The sequence below is a fragment of the Mustela lutreola genome, chromosome 5 (genome assembly GCF_030435805.1).
Source record: "Mustela lutreola isolate mMusLut2 chromosome 5, mMusLut2.pri, whole genome shotgun sequence".
NCBI lineage: Eukaryota > Metazoa > Chordata > Mammalia > Carnivora > Mustelidae > Mustela > Mustela lutreola.
The window spans coordinates 160,698,020-160,704,423 of NC_081294.1; the positions used below are offsets into that span (position 1 = coordinate 160,698,020).

Here is a 6,404-nt window from a genome sequence, read left to right on the forward strand (position 1 = left end):
TAGAAAGCCCAATTCAGGGATCAATCCCAGGACCCTGAAATCATGATCCAAGCTGAAGGCAGAGGCTTAACCCACTGAGCCACCCAGGCACCCCTATACCTAAAAATTTTAAAGCCTCCTATTTCACATGTCTTTCTGTATAAGTAAGTTCTGTGAAATTTTTGTGTAGTCTTCAAATATAATGTCCAAAATTATAAATAAACTGTGCATGGTTTTTATATAGCTTTAATAAGTGTCAAATAAACCACAGATCCAAAATTTAAAAACAAAAAACAATTACAAAAGTCACACTTACTCTCTAAACTGTGTCTCTCTCTTTCCAGCCATACATAGGATTGCTGCCATGGAAGGAGAAAATGTGTTTCCCCAGCATGATTGTGTTGCTGGGCTTCTCAGATTATTCATGACTAGAAATACCCCTCTTTGGAGTTGTCCTGATCTCTTAAATCTTCACCCTGATGGGGAACAGCTCCATCATTCTTTCCATGGTGGAGCCCAGAATCCAGACCCCCATGTACTTCTTCCTGGACAATCTCTCTGTGCTGGACCTTGTGTCACCTGCACCATTGTGCCCCAGCTGCTGGACAACCTATTGGGGCCAGAGAAGACCATTGCTTCCTGGGGCTGTATCATCCAGGCTTACCTCTTCCACTGGACAGGATGCACTGAATGTGCCCTGCTGGCGGTAATGGCTTTTGATCACTATGCAGCTATCTGCCAGCCCCTCCAGTACACTCTTATCATGCAACCATGGGTGTGTGTGCAACTGGCAGTGGCTGCCTGGTCCAGTGGCCTGGCCAATTCAGTACTCCAAGCTACGCTCACTCTCCAGCTCTACCATTGTGGTCACCATATACTTAACCACTTCTTCTGTGAAGTACCTGTTCTGATCAAGCTGGCCTGTGGTGACACCACTGTTAATGACCTGTCCTTGGCTGTGGGAGCCATCCCTTTTGCACTGATGGCTCCCCTGCTTGTGTTAATCTCCTACACATTCATTGCCAAGACTGTGTGGAAGTTACCTTCAATTAATGGGAGATACAAGGCCCTCAGCACCTGCAGCTCCCACTTGGTGGTTGTCATCATGTACTTTGGACCTCCAACCCCCTATCAATAGCACCCAGGACAAATTCATGTCCTTCTTCTACTGTGTTATCACCCCACTGCTCAACCCACTCATCAACACCCTGAGAAACAAGGATGTGAAGAGAGCTTGGAAAAGGATCCTACAACCCCAGAGTGAGGTAATCACTGAAAAAAAAAAAAAAAAAGAAGAAGCCCAAGTAATCTTTGCCTGTCTTCTGGGCCAATCACATGCACAACTCAGTAACTATCAGCAAGTCTGTTTCCAAATGAGTTGTCCATGAGCCCCAAGGAAAGAGTTCCCATCACTTAACAGCAACCATCCTAATGCCTAAAGAAACTCTTCCAACTAGAAAGTGCTTGGTTCTGAAATCTCAAGTGAAACAATCCTGCTCCTTCTGACCTTCCCCAAAAGTCTGATTCTCAGTGGAAAGAACGATTCCACACATCCATAGGAGGATACGTAACACAACATTTTCAGATCCCTTTCTATAACAGCTCCCATTTACCAGATAGCATATAAGAAAATTTGCCAAAAACTTTTATACAGATCCAAACAAGATATTTAAGTAAGGATTGATCACATCTTATATGCAAACCTTTTTAATCTCTCCTGTCCCTGAGGATCTCAGGTGCTCTCTCCTTTCTCAAACACCTTATCACCCTATAACTTATCATATTCTTACTTCATCAATGCCCTTTCCATCTATCTTCAATGATTCATTCATGAAAACAATTTCAGGGGCACCTGGCTGACTCAGTTGGTGGAACATGAGACTCTTGATCTTGGGGTTATAAATTTGAGCCCCATATTGAGTGTAGAGATTACTTAAAAGTAAAATCTTTAAAAAAAAAGGAAAAAGAAAACAATTTCAACCTCCCCATAACAAATTTCCTTCACTTCTCTCAATTAATTAATGACAGATATGATTCAATATGCCTTTATATTTTTTCTATATGTACAAACAAATTCCTTCATTTGTCTAATTCACTATTTCAATATAGCTTTTGAAGATTAGAGACAGCCCTCTTCCATTGTATACTGATCAATAAATATTAGGCTCTAAATGCCCAAGATATATCTGACATAGAACAGGGATTGAATAAAGGTTTGAACTAAGAGTTAAATACAAAGGTGGTCCCCACTTATTGATGAGCAAAAGCACATAATGTCCCCACTGAGTTTGTTCTTGACATCTGCCAAGCCATGGGCAACTCCCTTTGTTGAGTGATACCTACTTTTGATCTCTTGGATTTCAGTTAATTAACACATAAAATAATTTAACACTGTCATTGTATTCTCTTTCCAGGATACTATTTGAATATATTTATTATCTAAACTAATTTAATCCCCTCCTCTCTGATATGTCTTCTTTCTTCTATGCATCTGAGAAGAAACTGACTTCCCAGCCAAACATTTTGGAAATAGAAACAAAAACTTAGCTCAAAGAGAGGCATCTGCTTCAAATCAATGATGACTTTAACCACTGCACCATCTCTGACCTTTCCCGGGGCACGGAAGTCAATCTAGGATGGTATCCAGTCAGGACTTCGTTAGCTCATTTGAATCAGTTTGAAAGACAACTTTTCTCTATCTGTAAAATTTCTAAGAGTGGGGTGCCTGGGTGGCTCAGTGGGTAAAGCCTCTGCCTTCGGCTCAGGTCATGATCTCAGGATCCTGTGATTGAGCCCCGCCGCATCAGGCTCTCTGCTCAGCAGTGAACCTGCTTCCTCCTCTCTCTGCCTGCCTCTCTGCCTACTTGTGATCTCTCTCTCTCTCTCTCTCTGTCAAATAAATAAATAAAATCATTTAAAAAAAATTCTAAGAGCAAGCAGGCTCACTTTACGCTCCCTCCCCTGCAAAAATTATGAAAATATGACATGTTCCATCTGTTGTAACTTTTGAAATTTATCCTTCTGGAGGAAAGGGATGCAGAAAAATCAGTATATCAGCAAAATCAGCCATCAGTAGATTACTTTTCTACCACAGTTCAGCTTTTGACATTAACCCTAACTTGTTTTTTCTGAGAAAGGGGGAAAACATTTATGTGAAGCATCCAGGAAACTACTTCATGGAAACTGAACAATAGTTTTCAGAGGGTACTCTCAGGAGACTCCTGACAAGAATGGAAGTTTATTTCTGGGACAGGAATTTTTGGACCACATTGAACTTTGACTTACAAAGGGAGATATCAGAGTAAAACCACCTGGCTGCTCAGAGAACTGACAGGAAATTATTAAGAATTCATTTGCACCTTGAGTATAAACCAAAAACTCACATATGCAGGGTCTATGCAACACATTTTAAAAACCTACAAGAAACTTGCATTTAGAGAAAAGAAGTAATAGGGAAAGGTAACAGAAAGTTGGACTATAACCCCATGTCCACAAGCCAGTGTTTTCTCTGCCTTCAACAAGTATCCCTAGGATGTCAATGATTTATAATTTATAATTAATTAATTTAAATAATTAATTTGATGTTAAGATTTATGATTTATAAGTTATATTTAAAGTAGATTACATCTGCCCATAGCTCCTCTCGGATGTTGTATGGATGAGTTTTCTAGAATGACTCTCAGAGAATGAGCTAGCTTGTCTTCACATTATCTGCAAAGTTTTGGAGTGACTTACCTGGCATCCTGCTATGGCATAAATGTTTCTTCCCTCCCAAAAGTGTACTTTGAAATTCTAACCACAAATATGATGGAATTTGGAGATGGGGCCTTTGGGAGGAAATTAGGTCAAAAAAGGTCCACCCTCACGATGGGATTAGTGTTCTTACAAGAGACATACAGAGATTATATCTCTCTTTCAATATCTCTCAATCTCTTTGCCACTTGAGAACACAGTGAGAAGGCAGCCATCTGAATCCCAGGTCTTCCTGGCCAGCAACTCCATCTCAGACTCCCCATCCTTCAGCGCCATGAAAAATAGGAGACCATGAAGCTACCCAGTGTACAGGATCTGTCATGACATCCCGACCAGACTTAGACACTCACTGCGCAGCCTGCACAAGGGCTGTAGACATCTCTCTCTCGATACAAAGATGGGAGGGGGATGTCCTGAGATGGGAGGGGCCACAGCAGGTATATCTCTCCCATTGCAGATAAAAGGAAGCTTCAGGAGGTAATGCACAAAGGCTTACAATAAGCCAGCAGGAACTGAACAGTACCTCAGATATTGTGACACCACAGTTTGAGAAGGAAGTGAGAGGACAGGGATAAGTGACAGATCAGTCTGTGTCTCTGTGGCCAACAGACACTAAGGTGGTCTGCAGTGATCTGAACTTTCATGTTTCCATGCTTATGCATTTTAAAAATTTAGCTTGCTTAGAAAAAAATAAATTAAATAATTAATTAAAATTTAGCTAATTTGGGTACATAAAATGTCAGAAGTGCCTGCTTTCAAAATAAGTCAATCAGAGAAAGACAATTATCATATGATCTCTCTGATATTAGGAATTTGAGAAGCAGGGTGGGGGGTTGTACAGGGTAGGGGGGGTAAAAAATAAAATAAGATAGAATGAGGAGAGAGATAAACCATAAGAGACTCTTAATCCCACAAAACAAATTGAGGGTTGCTAGGGGGTGGGGAGATAGGGATAGGGTGGTTGAGTTATGAACACTGGAGAGAGTATGTGAGTGCTGTGAATTGTGTAAGATTTCACAGACCTGTACCCCTGGGGCAAATAATACATTATATGTAAATAAACATAATTTTAAAAAAAGAAAGAAAGAAAGAAATGCCTGCTCTCTAGCAACTTACTGCCTCATATTACATGCATTCTGACCCTAGATAACCCCCAAAATAATATTAATCAAGTCAGCCTCCACAACAATTCCACAGCATTAATGATAGAGTTAATTTTGCTCATTTCTGTCACCAGTGGCCTTGTGGAGGCCAAGAAAAACAAGGTTGTACCCACCTGGAGTCTAGCCCTGACAAAAGTACAGCCAGCTTGGCAAATCAGAGGCTGGCAACTTGCACCCCCTCTCCACCCACTGCCCTCCCTTCAGTAGTATATGTGACATTCCTCAGTCACCCCTGGCTGCCTTAAAAGAAAAACAAATAGTTAACTTGCAGAAATCACAATCCTGTAAGACAGGAGTCTCCCTTGGTTTACCAACGTCCTAGAGATTTACAACAAAGAAGCTAACGATAGCACAATTTCCAGAGGCAAAAAACTCAGTTCCTTAAGCCCTAATGTCGCCCTCCCCACCATAAAACTGAAGGAGGCTGAGGCAGAAGGATATGTAAATAAAGTTAAATTTCTTCTAAACCTAAATCTCACTAACAAGGACACTTGATAGGAGAAATGTGAAACTTTATCTCTAAACCTCCAAGATAGTGTCAGCGATCATTCCCAAGCATATGACCCACTGATATACATCTAAAGGGTCTCACAAGAAGATTTTAATTATTGGTAATGAATAACTTTTTCCCCAGACAACAGCTAGCCCCTCAAAGTCCTGGAGACCTCACTTCCAAAATTCCTTAGAGACTTACATCATCCATAACCCCTTTTGTCCTCACCCACCACCGAGTCCACCCCTACTCTGCCTTTAAAAACTCTGACTGTAATCTAGCTTGGGGTCCAAGTCCCTACTCCGCTGTGTCGGGTATACTTGGGCTCAAGCTTAAGCTAGTCAAATAAACCCTCATGTGATTGTATTGGTGCTTGGCTCCTTGGTGGTCTCTCAGACGCCAAAACTCAGGCATAACAGGCCTCATCCGGCAGTTGTGAAAAACCACCTACAAAAGCAAACATTTAGCAAAGAGCACTTCAAAGAGTTATTCTCAAATTCCACATTCAAAACACCATAGCTCCAAAACCATGAGGGATAAAAGACTGCGGTCTGTGAGAGCAGGTGGGAGTGAAGACAGTTCTAACCAAGAAGGTGGTAGCCCCTTGGTATTTTCAGGACTCAGCCTACCTGCGCTTGACTCAGGGTGGAGCAGAGGAAACGGACTGTGCAACATAGGTGCTCTCACCCACGGACACAGAGGTCCCTATAAGTGGAGGGAAAAGAGAACACCAAGGCGAGATGCAAAACCCAGTGGCACTTTCTGGTTAAAGAAGGAGTGGGAATGATGTTCCAGGAGAGGAAGTAGCTCCTGATATGACATGGAATTTGTAAAGTTTTGCAGGCGAGGTAAACACAACACCAGGCGAGGTAGGCACAAGGCAAGATTTATTAAAGGCACTCTCTGGTGAAGTTTCAAGACTCAGGAGAAGCGGAGCCAGGAAAGTCGTGCCAGGAGGAGTTGGACACCCTCGGGCAAGTTTCTGCAACTCTGGAAAGTGGAGTGGGGGAAGTCGT

The 6,404-nt window shown here is 41.8% G+C and overlaps 1 pseudogene; it reads left to right on the forward strand.

Moving 5' to 3' along the window:
* The first annotated feature begins 458 nt into the window (after positions 1-458).
* On the forward strand, positions 459-5,140 carry LOC131831239 (olfactory receptor 2G3-like; annotated as a pseudogene).
* The last annotated feature ends 1,264 nt before the right edge of the window (positions 5,141-6,404 follow it).